The 17,204-nt window shown below is 40.5% G+C and overlaps 1 protein-coding gene across 1 annotated transcript in view; it reads left to right on the top strand.

Annotated features, from left to right (window-relative positions):
• nckap5l (NCK-associated protein 5-like) overlaps positions 1-17,204 on the top strand; it is a 165,796-nt gene that overhangs the window by 1,151 nt on the left and 147,441 nt on the right. The window lies entirely within an intron of this gene.

Genomic DNA, 17,204 nt, shown 5'->3' with positions numbered 1-17,204 from the left:
TCGAGCCACTGATTTTTTTTATTTATTTATTATTTATTTAGACCTGATCTAAATTTAGACCTTTTTTTTCCCACCTGACCTCTTCGGACCTTGACATTAAGCATTTTGTGTACTCCTCAGGATGTATTTGCCTTGATTTCCATGTTTGCACACCGCAGTTGCAGAAAACTTTGAAAAACAATTTTAAAATAAAATGAAGCAATTTCATGTAGTCTGGCACTCTAAATGCCACTTTAAGATTGATATTTTTTTAAGTAAATCTAACCTTGCTAATTTAGCTATTTATTTCCTTTCTGTCATGGAAACTGTCCTATAGGATTGCATGCTATAGATTTCCATATTCTTATGCAGCTTTGGTTGTTGTAGACAGTTAGCTTAGCAACATCTAATATTGCCTTACTTTTTAGGTTTTTTATTTTAGTGAGCACAATAATGCATATCCTGGGTGACCATTCCAAGCTTGCAAGCTAAAATTTATCTTAAAGGGGAGGACATGACTTTTTCTGTACCATTTTCAATACCTCTGTGAGAAGAAAACCACAAGGGGCATTTAAGTAAATAAGTTATCTTGTGTGGTGCAAAACAAAAATACAGGAACGTGTGTGTGTGTGTGTGTGTTTGACTAACGGAAGGGACTTTGGGGGTCCTGGGTTGTCTTAAACCCAGCATTAGAATGAAGCTGAAAATCAGTTTTGACAACACACTACACTTAATTGACTAACAGTGCAGTCTCATCATTTCTCACATCCCTCTGAGACTTTAGTTGGCCAGCTTTCATTTATATTGCCAACGGTAATGTTGCATCATGGCTGGCTACCTCTGACTCTACTGAGGTGCTATGAAGCAACTGGTTCTTAATTCACTTCAGATGTGGAAGTCAAGGCTTCAACACCAGATGACACTTAAATGAGACACTTTATCTCATCATATCCAACGCCACTGTCTGACTTTTTTTTAGGTCCGCTTTCATTTTAATTACCAACTGTAATGATGCATTATGGCTCGTTGTCTTTCACTTCATTTAGGTGCCATGAAGCACTGTTTTTTTATTTGTTTGGACCTGGAAATCATGGCTTCAAAACCGTACAGCATTTAAATGTTGACACAGTGCAGTCTCCTCATATCCAACACTGCTCCATGACTTTTTTCTTTGGCCAGATTTCATTTTTAATACTAGCAGATTAGGTAAAATTGGCACTGATGATATGAATCCTTTAATCATTTTTTGACAACTGTAATACAAGTACATATGTTGCTATGGAATGTATTTTAAGTTTATAGTTGTCCTAATACACCATTGTTTCATTGTTTGGTGTATGTGCTCTGAGTACTCCACAAATCACTCATGTAGAAAGCCATGGGGAGCAGTGCCTTTTTAATGCGGGCATGCATCCTCCATGTAGAAGGATATGATTCCTTCTTTATGTTCTCTAATGCCATATACCAACACAGTGCAGAGTAGCTACCTAAACTCTGTAAGTGAGATAGAGTATCTCGTCAATAGTTTTACATCCTCATTGAAGACAACTTTGGATGCTGTAGCTCCTCTAAAAAAGAGAAATTTAAATCAGAAGTGCCTGACTCCGTGGTATAACTCACAAACTCGTAGCTTAAAGCAGATAACCCGTAAGTTGGAGAGGAAATGGCGTCTCACTAATTTAGAAGATCTTCACTTAGCCTGGAAAAAGAGTCTGTTTGCCAGGCTGACAAAGAGTCAGAGCTCTATTGAGCTGAGTATTCCATTAACTTTAACTAGTAATGACTTCATGACTTTCTTTGCTAACAAAATTTTAACTATTAGAGAAAAAATTACTCATAACCATCCCAAAGACGTATCGTTATCTTTGGCTGCTTTCAGTGATGCCGGTATTTGGTTAGACTCTTTCTCTCCGATTGTTCTGTCTGAGTTATTTTCATTAGTTACTTCATCCAAACCATCAACATGTTTATTAGACCCCATTCCTACCAGGCTGCTCAAGGAAGCCCTACCATTATTTAATGCTTCGATCTTAAATATGATCAATCTATCTTTGTTAGTTGGCTATGTACCACAGGCTTTTAAGGTGGCAGTAATTAAACCATTACTTAAAAAGCCATCACTTGACCCAGCTATCTTAGCTAATTATAGGCCAATTTCCAACCTTCCTTTTCTCTCAAAAATTCTTGAAAGGGTAGTTGTAAAACAGCTAACTGATCATCTGCAGAGGAATGGTCTATTTGAAGAGTTTCAGTCAGGTTTTAGAATTCATCATAGTACAGAAACAGCATTAGTGAAGGTTACAAATGATCTTCTTATGGCCTCGGACAGTGGACTCATCTCTGTGCTTGTTCTGTTAGACCTCAGTGCTGCTTTTGATACTGTTGACCATAAAATTTTATTACAGAGATTAGAGCATGCCATAGGTATTAAAGGCACTGCGCTGCGGTGGTTTGAATCATATTTGTCTAATAGATTACAATTTGTTCATGTAAATGGGGAATCTTCTTCACAGACTAAAGTCTAATTATGGAGTTCCACAAGGTTCTGTGCTAGGACCAACTTTATTCACTTTATACATGCTTCCCTTAGGCAGTATTATTAGACGGTATTGCTTAAATTTTCATTGTTACGCAGATGATACCCAGCTTTATCTATCCATGAAGCCAGAGGACACACACCAATTAGCTAAACTGCAGGATTGTCTTACAGACATAAAGACATGGATGACCTCTAATTTCCTGCTTTTAAACTCAGATAAAACTGAAGTTATTGTACTTGGCCCCACAAATCTTAGAAACATGGTGTCTAACCAGATCCTTACTCTGGATGGCATTACCCTGACCTCTAGTAATACTGTGAGAAATCTTGGAGTCATTTTTGATCAGGATATGTCATTCAAAGCGCATATTAAACAAATATGTAGGACTGCTTTTTTGCATTTACGCAATATCTCTAAAATCAGAAAGGTCTTGTCTCAGAGTGATGCTGAAAAACTAATTCATGCATTTATTTCCTCTAGGCTGGACTATTGTAATTCATTATTATCAGGTTGTCCTAAAAGTTCCCTAAAAAGCCTTCAGTTGCGCCTTGGGGCAACTGTTTGTTGTAATTTGGCGCTATATAAAAAAATTGATTGATTGATTGATTCAAAATGCTGCAGCTAGAGTACTGACAGGGACTAGAAGGAGAGAGCATATCTCACCCATATTGGCCTCTCTTCATTGGCTTCCTGTTAATTCTAGAATAGAATTTAAAATTCTTCTTATAAGGTTTTGAATAATCAGGTCCCATCTTATCTTAGGGACCTCGTAGTACCATATCACCCCAATAGAGCGCTTCGCTCTCAGACTGCAGGCTTACTTGTAGTTCCTAGGGTTTGTAAGAGTAGAATGGGAGGCAGAGCCTTCAGCTTTCAGGCTCCTCTCCTGTGGAACCAGCTCCCAATTCAGATCAGGGAGACAGACACCCTCTCTACTTTTAAGATTAGGCTTAAAACTTTCCTTTTTGCTAAAGCTTATAGTTAGGGCTGGATCAGGTGACCCTGAACCATCCCTTAGTTATGCTGCTATAGACGTAGACTGCTGGGGGGTTCCCATGATGCACTGTTTCTTTCTCTTTTTGCTCTGTATGCACCACTCTGCATTTAATCATTAGTGATCGATCTCTGCTCCCCTCCACAGCATGTCTTTTTCCTGGTTCTCTCCCTCAGCCCCAACCAGTCCCAGCAGAAGACTGCCCCTCCCTGAGCCTGGTTCTGCTGGAGGTTTCTTCCTGTTAAAAGGGAGTTTTTCCTTCCCACTGTAGCCAAGTGCTTGCTCACAGGGGGTCGTTTTGACCGTTGGGGTTTTACATAATTATTGTATGGCCTTGCCTTACAATATAAAGTGCCTTGGGGCAACTGTTTGTTGTGATTTGGCGCTATATAAAAAAATGTGATTGATTGATTGATGTAACTATACGGATATGACTGAATCTGTACATAACACTGCGACAAATGCCTGTAACTTTCCCAAAGGAAGGTGGACAAAGTTCCTTAAAAGTGTCTGACGTGACAATCGGACCAGTAAGATGATATTTAATAGATAACATTGGCACTGTCGGGTGTAATCCTGTACGCGCTGTGTGTACATTTTTGTCACAGCTCTATTTGGGAAAATAAATATAGCTTGTGTGAAACTACATTTAATGTCTTGATTCAAACGTGCTTTGAATCAAGGTAGCTGTGTTTGGGAGGAAGGCCCCAGAAAAACAGCAGACCTTTCCATCAGGAAGCACTGTCAGGCAGATAGCAGAATGCTATGACGCAACGTTCCAATCATTCATCAAAAACATTAGTGTACTGCTCCAGTCGTCGTAAAAAGAGAACACCAACTCAGTATTTTTCAAGTATTTAGAACTGTGGTGTCCAACGACATTCCAGAAAGGCAGAGAGGGTGCAAGTTTTCTTTGCAACTGCTGACTCCACCAGGTAATTTCACTGATTATCATCACTTTGCGCAAATGGGATGAGTTCATCAGTGACGTGAAATCGCCTGGTGGAGTCCGCAGTTGCAAAGAAAACTTGCACCCTCTTGGCCTTTCTGGAATGTTGTTGGACACCACTGGTTTAGAAACAGTAAAATATGCACTGAAAGCACTTGAACTTTTGGCTGAGGGCTAAATTTACTTTCGTTTTGAGGCGGGTTGCCAGGTCTGCACATTATAAACCAGCCTGTTAGGAGGTAAGCCGGATTGATCCCTTTCATCCTGTTTTAGCCCTTTTTTGGATCATGGGCATCATAGTACAACAATGCCCGGTGGCATAAGCTGCGAGAGCCGTTACTTGTACATGTTTTGTATGAATCGGCAATTCACGCCTCCCATGCCAACAGCGGAGCTGGGAGCTCATGCTTAGTCACACAAAATTTACACACTACTAAGCATGTGCACTGAGAGTGCAACAACGGTCTACGCAAAATTAAATTCAAAACCTTGGAAAAGAGGAAAATGTTAACAACTGTGATGTGTAGTATGGACATCTATTCATGTAGATTGGAGAAATGTGTGAATTGAAGAGTGACCATGTGGGAATCATTTTGCAACTTTATTTTCAGTAGCACAGATGTGGGAATTCCTTCCTTATTACCAATGAGGAACACCTTATCTCGTGTTCGACACCCATTGCATATCCATCACGATACAAGCCTTCGTCCAGGTCTTCAGCAGATACTCTGCTCTGTACTTTACATAAATTTCAGGGTCTCCACACAAAGATGCTTCTTATTTCCAATCAAAGTACCAGGAATAGCAACAAGACTTTTCTAAGAGACTTGAAAATTGGTGTTTTTAGGTTTGCATTATTTCAGTGTCTACGTGGTGTTTTTTCCATACAGACCAGGGTTTACTCCAATTAAGAGTCACAGTGGGGCTGGAGCCTATCCCAGCTGTCATAGGGCGTGAGGTGGGGTATACCCTGGACAGGACACCAGTGTGTCACAGGGCCACATATCGACAAACAAACACATTCACACCCGCATGCACACTTACGGACAATTTAAAGTTTTCAGTTCACCTAACCTGCATGTCTTTAGATGTGGGAGGAAGCCGGCGCACTTGGAGGAAACCCACGTAAACACGGGGAGAACACGCAAACTCCACACAGAAAGGCCACAGATGGGAATTGATCCCATGAATGTCTTGCTGTGAGGCAACAGTGCTAACCACTAAGCCACTGTGCTGCCCCTCCTACCAAAAAAACAAACAAACAAAAAAAAAAAACAGTTAAAACATTTAATTTTTCTCAAGCTGTCCTTCTCATCTTTAAGATGTGCACATGCAGAGTTCCACACTGGGTAGACCTGACAACATGCTGAAGCACAAGCAGGATATGAAATTGTTACTGGAAAAGGAGTTTAGTTTCTTGACTGTAGAGGATGTGGTTGAAAAGCTGATAATGATTTGATCAGTTTGTCACAGGTTTGAGAGCAAGACAGATAAAGCTGGGTTGTTTTTCAGAAACCAAGATATGGTGAGTTCTGTCTGCACTAGAGTGCCTTGATGAGAGAGTGTGGCGTCAACTCAGAACTAGGGTTGCATATTGATAACTGGTTGTTTTCGGGTATCGTTAAGAATTGATTTGATCCACCAACATCAATAGCCTTTTTGCTTAACGATTCCCTTATCGGTCCTTCATAGCAGCCGTTGTTTTTGAGGGTGTTTGTCAGGAAAATGATCATTTCTCTACGTTGATTACAGAACCTGCAGCGGCTCTGTAATCCAGTGATTTTCAACCTTTTTTGAGCCGTGGCACCCTTTTTATATTTACAAAATCCTGCGGCACACCACCAACCAAAATAATATTATAATGCTATTACCTCTGGTTTTGCGCAAAACCCAATTATCGCAATAGAAAATCGATACAGAAAACACCGCATTTCGAAAATCCTCAAGCATTTTGCGCTCTGATCTCAAGTAGGGCTGTCACAATTAGGAATTTCTGGAGACGATTGTCAGACAAATAATTGCGATTGACGAATATATTGTCTATTTTTTTTCTTTTTTCCCCTTCTTTATATTCTACTATTGTAGTATAATTACACAACTCTGGAAGAACGTTTGACTTCTGTGAGTGGAGAAACTGGGAATGGTGCAACATTTTTATTTTTATCTTCATTTTACATACAGTCCCAACTTTTTCTGATTTGTGGTTGTTTCTGTTGCATTTCTGAAATTGTTTCTCCTCATCAGTCACGTTTTGTGCTTAAACACTGCATTAAGCTCAAGATTGAACAAATAAATACCTTTGGAAAATAACAGCTGTTAAAGTTCAGAGTTCTCACCTGCTTTTTGTGATCTCTGCGTCTGAACATTGTTTTTTTTTGTGTGGCTCAGTTCATTCATATATTCTCATTTTTTAAATATGTTTTTAAATATATTTGACCGTTTATTTCATCTCATGATCTCATAAATTCAGCATATGACGCGCACGTGGTGTGAACAGGACGGTAACGGCAGAATCACACCTTTAGAGAAAGTTCAGAGAGAAGTAAAGGCAGCTTCATGTTTCCGTTTTGTTAATGTTCACTCGGGTTAAAATCCTCTCTGCTCCGCGCTTGCTGCTCACTGAACGTGTCGCTCCTGCATTCAGGAATCTCCCTCACCCACCCCCTCCCTCGCAGTCTGCAGCCTGTTAACTCCCCGCGCGCGCACACACAGGCACAGACACACACACCGACAGCTCCGCATTTTAGACGGCTTTTGAAGAAGACGGCACTGTTTTAATCGGCCGTCAGCCTCCTTGTTATTGTCCCGCCTTAAGACGAGAGCGAGGCTGCAGCACGTTTGATGTCAGATTCTGTCATTTTATGCTTTGTGGATAAAACAAATAATTCACGGTAATCGCGAATATGAAAAATAATCGAATATGAAAAATATCCACGGCACCCCTGACGATTGATCACGGCACCGTAGGGTGCCGCGGCACCCCGGTTGAGAATCACTGCTGTAATCAACCGCTTCTGCAGCGTGGCTTCACTTTGAAGCTTTAACCAATGAAGCAGTGCTTTGATCCGCTGGCTTGTTGGTTCTTTGAGTCGCTGCTCTTCAGAAGCGGCAAGTCCACTTAACGCCTCTCAAAGCCATTAAAATATGTCAGTCTTGAGTCACTTTTGTGCGGATTCTGGGACTCTTGTCCTGTTGCAGTCAAGAAACGAGAATCGTCCTCTGTTCCATTGGCACAGCTCCAAACGCTCCGTGGGTCTCTGCCGAGACAGAGTCCGGCCAGATTTAATAACTTCAAAATGAATTGCTGCTTTAAATAAAATGTCACCTCTTTCCAAACGTTGTAATACAGACAAACTACAATCGACTAAAACGTTTGTTTTTCCTCCCAACATGAGACGTCCTGCGTTCTTTTTGACTTGCATCTTGACGTGCAGCACAGCCAGCTGCAAGAGCTCAGCTCAGATGTATGGAAAGACATTCATGTCAGTAATGTCTGAAAGGAAATGCTTTTGACAAAAACTACAGATTTTGTTTATTTCTATTTATGTCCAGAGATCAAGGATCCACCATGGAGAGTTTATTATGTCCAGAGTTTAAGGATCCAGTGGCCAATTTCATATTTATTTACTTTAAGACTCAATAAAATGTTGTTGACAAAGAAAACCTGTAAAGCCTACTTTTAGTACACAGAAAATTCACAAGAGGTATCGATAAGGGAATCGATAAGGAATCGAATCGATAATGGTATCTATCGATAAAATCTTATCAATACTGATATTGATATTTTTTATTTTCAAGGTGTCATACACCAAACAGGTGCCCAGCCCTCATGGGCTTATAAGACACACCATAGAAAATAAAGAACAATAAACAGAGGGATGCCACAACACATCCACCAATCTCGAACTGACATTTACAGTTTACAACACTCAAAACATACTTCATTATCAATCAGTTTCAGTGTGCAGTCATAGCTTCATAATCAAACATAAAGTGCGCCCCTGCGGAGCAGATAGGCATCAAACATAAATTGAGCCATATGGAAAACCTCATCCCTACTCAGAACATGGTGCCATTTTAGTTCCAACTGCGCTGAACTACTGAATGAACCTTTAATGTTTTCAACATTTTTTTAAAATCATTTAACCACATACAGTAACAAATCCCGGTACAGGTGCTATCAAAATAAATATAAAAATAGATAAGCTATCAAATTAACGATTTATTATAATTTATTTAATTAATTTAAAACCTGATTTATGCAACTGCACAGCTGTAACTCTGTGTCATGCAATGATGTGCGTGATAGTTTTAAAGTTCTCTGGATTCTGGACTAATTTGACCCTCAACAAGCTTTTCTTTCTGCAATAGTCACCTCCAAATCAAAGGTAAGCTGAACAATTTCCTCTTTTATTGACTTTGTGCTGTAAATTTGCAGACTTTTCTGATCCATTTGTAATCAGCATGCACTGTAAAAACTATTATAATATGATGGCAGACGAAGGATTGAAAGCAGAAAATGTGTGTCTGATTTAACAGGTGCACGTCTGGCTTCAGGTCCCAGTCTGAACACGGTTTGAAAAAAATAAACAGTAGGACTTTTAATCACAGAAATGACTCCGGTCCCACTTTACTCAAATCAGCAAGTGTCAGAGCTGAACTTTAATTTGTACCTCTGCACGCCCAGACTGCTCGAGGTTTTTAATGGAAAGACATTGCGATCGGACGGGACATTTTATCCGATGTGAGTGAGGTGTATGTAACGGATTAGTTATAGTCAGGAGGCGCCGAACATCTACGGGAATCCTGAATCGGGACTTCCGGGACCTGTGCCTCATTTAATGACCGGGTCAGAATTTCCTCTGAAATTTTTTTTCTGCATAATGTATTTGATCCATTATCACAATATAAACAGCATGTGCAATGCAGATTCAGTGAAAGCAGCAAACTTTGCTGCTTTTACTGCACAGCCTGCTGCAGCCTGTCGTGAAGTTTCTAGGATTTACAGAAAGTGTACAATAATTCTTTAAACAAAATAATTCTTTCAACAAAATTAGTCTGGTGCATAATTTTGGGCACCCCCACAGAAAAAAAATGCATCAATATTTAGTAGATCCTCCTTTTGGAGAAATAACAGAAGATTCAACCTTCTCTACTATGGAAACCACCTGGACAACTGAGAGCCTACACAGAAACACTGTGACCAACTGTGGGCATGAGGCCCTGGCACTGGGTCAGACAGAAGTCAGACTACCAGAGCAAGAATTTTAGCTGAGGAAGCTTCTGCGATTTGAAGCGAAACGTCCTCGCGTCAAGCAACCCAGTCCAGTCGAAGATTCAAGCTTCTCTTCTATAGCCTCTAAACACTTCCTATCGCTTCCAGTGAGAGTCTGGATTCTGGTTGAAGGTATTTTGGACCATTCTTCTTTACAAAACATCTCCAGTTCAGGCAGGTGTGTTGGTTTCCAAGCATGGACAGCCCGCTTAAAATCATACCACAGATTTTCAATAATATTCAGGTCTGGGGACTAAGATGGCCATTCCCGAACATTGTACGAGCTCGTACTTGTTCCTCTGCATGAATGTTTTAGTAGATTTTTTAACAGTGTTTAGGGTCGTTGTCTTGTTGAAAGATGCAGCCTCGGTGCAACTTCAACTTTGTCACTGATGCATTAACATTGTTCTCAAGAATCTGCTGATATTGACTGGAGTCCATGTGACCCTCAGCTTTAACAAAATTCCCACTACCTGCACTGGTGACACAGCCCCACAGCATGATGGAACCACCTCCAAATTTTACTGTAGGTAGCAAGTGTTTTTCTTGGAATGCTGTGTTCCTTTTCTGCCATGCATACTGGCCCTTGTTATGGCCAAATAACGCAATTTTAGTTTCATCAGTCCACAGCATCTTATTTCAAAATGAAGCTGGCTTGTCCAAATGTGTTTTAGCATACCTCAAGTGACTCTTTGTGGTGTGTACGCAGAAAAGGCTTCCTCTGCATTACGACATCATACAGCATCTTTGTGCAAAGTGCGCTGTATAGTTGAACGATGCACAGAGACACTATCTGTAGTAAGATCATGTTGTAGGTCTTTGGAGCAGGTCTATGGGTTGACTATGACTGTTCTCACCACCCTTCGCTTCAGCTTATCTGAGATTTTTCTTGGTCTGCTACTTCAGGCCTTAACTAGTACTGTGCCTGTGGTCTTCCATTTCCTCACTATGTTCCTCACAGTGGAAACTGACAGCTGAAATCTCTGAGATAGCTTTTTCTATCCTTCCCCTAAACCATGATGTTGAACAGACTTTGTTTTCAGGTCATTTGAGAGTTGTTTAGAGGCTCACATGTTTTCACTAAAAGAGATGCGAAGAGGGGGCACATTTACAAATAGCCACCTTAAATACCCTTTATCATGATTGGATTCACCTGTGTAAGGAGGTCAAGGGTCAGTCTTTCATTAAAAAAATCTCCTTTAACAGTGGAATATCTGGATAAAATGCTGAAACCGACTTCTTCTGAAACTTCTCTGTTCTCTCACGACGTCCTGGATCAATAGAGCCTGAAATGTGGAGGTTTTCAGCTTGAAACAGGCTGACGACGGTGCCTGGGAGTGCTGCACGACGTCTCGCTCCATGGGAAGTCCTTAAAGCGACAGTATCACCTCAAAATCTCTCATCAGCTGTTAAAATTTTCACCGAAAACCAGCTTAATTTTTCGAACTGTGTCCACTTCGATGTGTCTCACAGGTTTAGAAAAAATTTTGATCAAACAAAGCGCCACTCTCTCAGGGGTGCCAAAACCTTTGCATACAACTGTGTATATGGTGTTTATTACATGGAAAACAATACAAAAATTTAGGACTTTTTTTTTGTACGGTTACTGTGAATATCTGGTTTGTATAATGACGGTTTAGGTGAGTTTTACTGTACATGGGACTGAACAATAAATTTACCTTTCAAAGCTATGATGATGAAGTTGGCTTCCATCCCACACAGCTGACTTAATTTCCCAAATTTTTCTTCTGTTCAGATCTGAAGGGAATCTGTACATTTTGAAGCCCTTGCTGTGTCTATTTGTGCCTCCAAATGCACAGCAGCCCGGCGTTTTCAGCAAATTAATAAATAAAATAGCTGGATTTACATGCATACAGATTAACACTGAACGCTATTTAGAAGTCAAGATGGCACCATGAGTCACGTGATCTTTTTTTTTTTAAGACTCGACATGTTGACACTCTCCATCTAGCACACTAGTCTGCACCTCACAGGAACACGCACAGCTCAAGCAGAAACTAGTGGACATCAAAATTTATTTTTATTTATTTATGGCAAATTGTGGTGTGGAAACAATGTAGCCTAATTATCAACAATAATAAATTATCTTCAGTCTATCTTTTATGTATGTTCAGAGTTGGAGTGAGAAGTAGCATTCTAGATGAGCTTAGTTTTTTCAAACAGTTCTGAAGATGGATATTCATGTTTATAACAATGAGGAGTCCCTCAGGGAAGCAGTCTCCATGTTATTCTGTTTATTCTTAAAATCAATAGCATAGTGAATGCGATTAGACCTAACTTTTTTTTTTTTTTGTAACCTCTGTTTTGGAGGAGAGTACAATTGAAAGACAACTGCAGTTATGCTTAAATACAATCAGTGTATCAATTAAAAATCAGTGTATGGGTTAAAAACTGTTTTATACATGAATCCATACATACATCTTCAACCACTTATCCCAGATCAGGTCGTGGGAGCAACAGCTCCAGGAGGAGACCCCAAACTTCCTCTTCCTGAGCCACATTAACCATCTCTGACTGGGGGATTCTGAGGCGTTCCCAGGCCAGTGTGGAGATATAATCTCTTCACCTACTCCTGGTTTTTCCCTGGGGTCTCCTCCCAGCTGGACGTGCCTGGAACACCTCCCTAGGGAGGCGCCCAGCAGGCATCCTTACTTGATGCCTGAACCACCTCAGCTGGCTCCTGTCAACGCGAAGGAGCATCGGCTCTACTCCGAGCTCCTCAAGAATGACCGGGATTCTCACCTTATCTCTGATGGAAATAGCTAGCCACCCTTCAGAGGAAACCTATTTCACCTGCCTGTTCCTGCCATCCAGTAGTTTTGCTCATGACCCAATCCTCATGACCACAGGTGAGAGTAGGAATGAAGGCTGACCAGTAGTTTGAGAGCTTCGTCTTTTGGGTCAACTCCCTTTTCCTCACAACAGGACAGTAGAATGAATGCAATACTGCCCCGGCTGCGCTGATTCTCCGGCCAGTCTCACACTCCATTGTACCCTTGCTTGTGAAGAAGACTCATAGGTAATTGAAGTCCTTTACTTGGGGCAAGACCTCATTCCCTACCTGGAGCAGGCAATCCATCAGTTTACTGCTGTGAACTACGGCCTCATATTTAGAGGTGCTGATCCTGAGTCCAACTGCTCCACACTCGGCTACGAACTGACCCACTGAGTGTTGGAGGTCACAGGCCAATGAAGCCACAGAACCATATCATCTGCAAAAAGCAGTGATGAGACCCTCAGCCCACCAAACTGAAGACCATCCTCCCCCCGACTACACCTCGATATTCTGCCAGTGACTGTTACAAACATGATTAATGATAAGACGCATCCCTTGTGGAGGTCAACCCCCACCAGAAGCGTGTCCAACTTACTGCAGAGGACCCAAGCACAGCTCTCGTTCTGTGTGTGAGTACACAGATTGGATTAGGGATGCTGCCGATCTGACCCAATATCTGTATCGGGTTCCGATACCAATGTAATTCATGGATTGGAAATTTACGATCCAGGAGCCGTGTGTGTGTGTGTATTTACTACTAAGACGTACCTGGCCTGACCTGGCAACTTTCTGCCGGATGGAGTGCTGGCTTGAACGATGTACTTCTAATTAACATAAGACAGTAATTGTTTCTATTATTTCTGTTACCTGTCTAACACTTCTGTTAGTTTTTAAGTGCAACCACTACTAGTTCTATCATATTACTTTACTACTGTGTGATTCTTAGGAGTTATTAGTGATTTCATTAGCAGTTAGCTTGCGCTAACTTCACTACATGCTTAGATTTTCTGATGCACAAATTACATGACATTATTTTCTATATTAATGTTGCGCGAGGCTGAGAATGGGTGGTTCTTTTAGAGAGCCATGTCTGTAAGCTAGAGCAGCTTCTTAGTTCAATGGAGTTAGATATTATGGGCACTCCAGATAAGCTTAGTGTCATGCCGGCTAGCACCAGGGTTCTCGCCAGCATTATAACAGCGTACGTACACCCCGACGCTGCTGCCTGAAAAAGTATGCTGCAGTTGGGCCATTACACTTTTTCCGAGGGTGTGTAGCAGGAAAATGATCATTTCTCTAAATTGTTTGTGGACCCACTGTTTCTAAATCAGAAGCAGTGGATCCACAATCAACCTAGAGCAATGATCTTTGTTTTTCAGTAACCTCAGTCAAAGCCATATAAAGATGTCAATCGTGACTCACTTTTCTGCTGATTAAAGTCGCTGCCGGACTATCGTCTGTTGTTGCGGCCAAGAAAAGAGAATTGTCCACAGTTTCATACCAAAATTGTTTTTTTTATTGTCCCCCCCCCCCCCCCCCCCCGTTCCTCCTGATGTGCCTTTTCTGTCGGACAGAGCACAGAGGTTCTCTGGTGTGGACTGGGGGAGAACTTTATCCCTTGCGATTGTTTTATGGCTATGGGAAAAGTTCTTGGGGGACATTTCTCCTGCAGCGTGCCACTCACCGAGCGCTGGGGAAAAAGCACTAAGCTGCACACAGAGTGCTGGAGGATAGGTGAGACTGCCTCCCCCGGAAGATTTTTAAATTTATCACCCTCTGAAAAACTATTGCTTGCATTTTGAGAGCCAAATTTTGTTAAGTAAAGCCAGAGGGTTTTTTTTTTTTTTTTTTTTTTTTTTTTTTATCTTTGTTACAGCCTTACTTTAAAGCCAGAAAAAACGAGGCATCAGGCCAAAACACAGAACAGTGTAGACATGTCAGAAATGCTAATTTATACACAGCAGTTTATTAAAGAAAATCCTTGTTTTTTTTTTTTTTGTTTTTTTTACTTTAAGGTTAATTTCTGATTACCGTGCATTTTGAAGTTAAAAAAAAAGCTTACATTAAATAACTTGTAATTGTACGACCCTAATTCCAATGAAGTTGGGACGTTGTGTAAAATGTAAATAAAAGCAGAATACAATGATTTGCAAATTCTCTTCAACCTATATTCAGTTGAATACACCACAAAGACAAGATATTTAATGTTCAAACTGATAAACTTTATTGTTTTTGTGCAAATATTTGCTCATTTTGAAATGGATGCCTGTAACGCGTTTCAAAAAAGCTGGGACAGTGGTATGTTTACCACCGTGTTACATCATCTTACCTTCTAACAACACTCAGTAAGCGTTTGAGAACTGAGGACACTAATTGTTGAAGCTTTGTAGGTGGAATTCTTTCCCATTCTTGCTTGATGTATGACTTAAGTTATTCAACAATCCGGGGTCTTCATTGTCGTATTTTGTGCTTCATAATGCGCCACACATTTTCTATGGGTGACAGGTCTGGACTCGAGGCAGGCCAGTCTTGTACCCACACTCTTTTACTACGAAGCTGCGCTGTTGTAACACGTGCAGAATGTGGCTTGGCATTGTCTTGCTGAAATAAGCAGGGATGTCCCTGAAAAAGACATTGCTTTGATGGCAGCATGTGTTGCTCATGAACCTGGATGTATCTTTCAGCATTGATGGTGCCATCATAGATGTGTAAGTTGCCCATGCCATGGGAAGCTTACACACCCCCATACCATCACAGATGCTGGCTTTTGAACTTTGCGCTGGTAACAATCTGGATGGTCTTTTTCCTCTTTTGTCCGGTGGACACGACATCCATGATTTCCAAAAACAATTAGAAATGTGGACTCATCAGACTACAGCACACTTTTCCACTTTGCGTCTGTCCATTTCAAATGAGCTCGGACCCAGAGAAGGCGGTGGCGTTTCTGGATGATGGTGATGTATGGCTTTCACTTTGCATGATAGACTTTTAACCCCTTAATGCCTACTGTCGCATATATGCTACAATATTTGACTCAAATATGCAACATACCAAATTGACCAGTATGTCTATTGTCGCAAATTTGTAGCATGCCATTGTTATTATTATTATTATAACATTATAACATAAATTATTACCAAAATTACTATTTATTTTTTCTGCAAAAGTGAAATTAATAATCTCAACATTATTTACCATCTACTTAAAGGCAAAAACACACAACTTTTTTTTATATACAGCTATATAAATTCAGGCTTAAAGGGTTAACTTGCACTTGTTGATGTAGCGACAAACCGTCTTAACTGATAATGGTTTTCTGAAGTGTTCCTGAGCCCACTTGGTAAGATCCTTTACACCAGGGGTGGGCAACTTGTTCCAGAAAGGGCCAAGAGGGTGCAGGTTTTCTTTGCAGCCACTGACTCCACCAGGTGATTTCTCTGATTAATATCACTTTGAGCAGATGGAATTAGTTAATCAGTGAAATCACCTGGTGGAGTCAGTGGCTGCAAAGAAAACCTGCACCCTCTTGGCCCTTTCTGGAACAAGTTGCCCACCCCTGCTTTACACAATGATGGCGGTTTTTGATGCAGTGCCACCTCAGGGATCAAAGGTTACGGGCATTCAATGTTGGTTTTCAGCCTTGCCACTTACATGTAGAAAGTTCTTCAAATTCTCAGAATCTTCTGATTATAATATGGACTGTAGATGATGGAATCCCTAAATTCCTTGCAATTGAACGTTGAGAAACATTGTTCTTAGACTGTTGGACTATTTTTTTCACGCAGTTGTTCACAAAGTGGTGATCCTCGCCCCATCTTTGCTTGTGAATGGCTGAGACTTTTGGGGATGCTCTTTTTATACCCAATCATGACACTCACAATTAGTGTCCTCAGTTCCCAAACGCTTATTGAGTGTTGTTAGAAGGAAAGGTGATGTAACACAGTGGTCAGCATATCACTCTCCCAGTTTTTTTTGAAGCGTGTTGCAGGCATCCATTTCAAAATGAGCGAATATTTGCACAAAAACAAAAAAGTTTTTCAGTTTAAACATTAAATATCTTGTCTTTGTGGTGTATTCAATTGAGTATAGGTTGAAGGGGATTTGCAAATCTTTATATTCTGCTTTTATTTACATTTTACACAACGTTCCAACTTCATTGGAATTGTGGTTGTACAATTACAAGTTCTTTTATGTAAGAATTGTTTTTACTTCAGAATGTACAGCAATCAGAAATTAAACTTGAAGTAAAAAAAAAAAACAAAAAAACAAGGATTTTCTTTAATAAACTGCTGTGTATAAATTAGCAGTTCTTATGCTCCTGAAACATGTCTACGCTGTTCTGTGTTTTGGCCCGAGGCCTCGTTTCTTTTGGCTTTAAAGTACGGCTGTAACAAAGAGTAAAAAAAAAAAAAACCTCTGGCTTTACTTCACAAAATTTGGCTCTCAAAATGCAGGCAATAGTTTTTCAGAGGGTGATAAATTTAAAAATCTTCCAGTCATTGACCTGTAGGATATGAAATTTCTATGTATTAAATTAGAAATTGATGTGTCTTGGGATGTAAATGTAAACTAAATGTATATTTCCATGTTTCTGAGCATGAAAAACTAATTTCTGATATGTCCAGTACCCCAAAGGTCAATAACAGGCACTCTCAGGGTCAAAGGTCAAG

Source organism: Thalassophryne amazonica, chromosome 6, assembly GCF_902500255.1.
Source record: "Thalassophryne amazonica chromosome 6, fThaAma1.1, whole genome shotgun sequence".
NCBI classification, from domain to species: Eukaryota; Metazoa; Chordata; class Actinopteri; order Batrachoidiformes; family Batrachoididae; genus Thalassophryne; species Thalassophryne amazonica.
The sequence above is the reverse complement of the archived record's forward strand: the minus strand, read 5'-3'. Positions and strand labels throughout refer to the sequence as shown.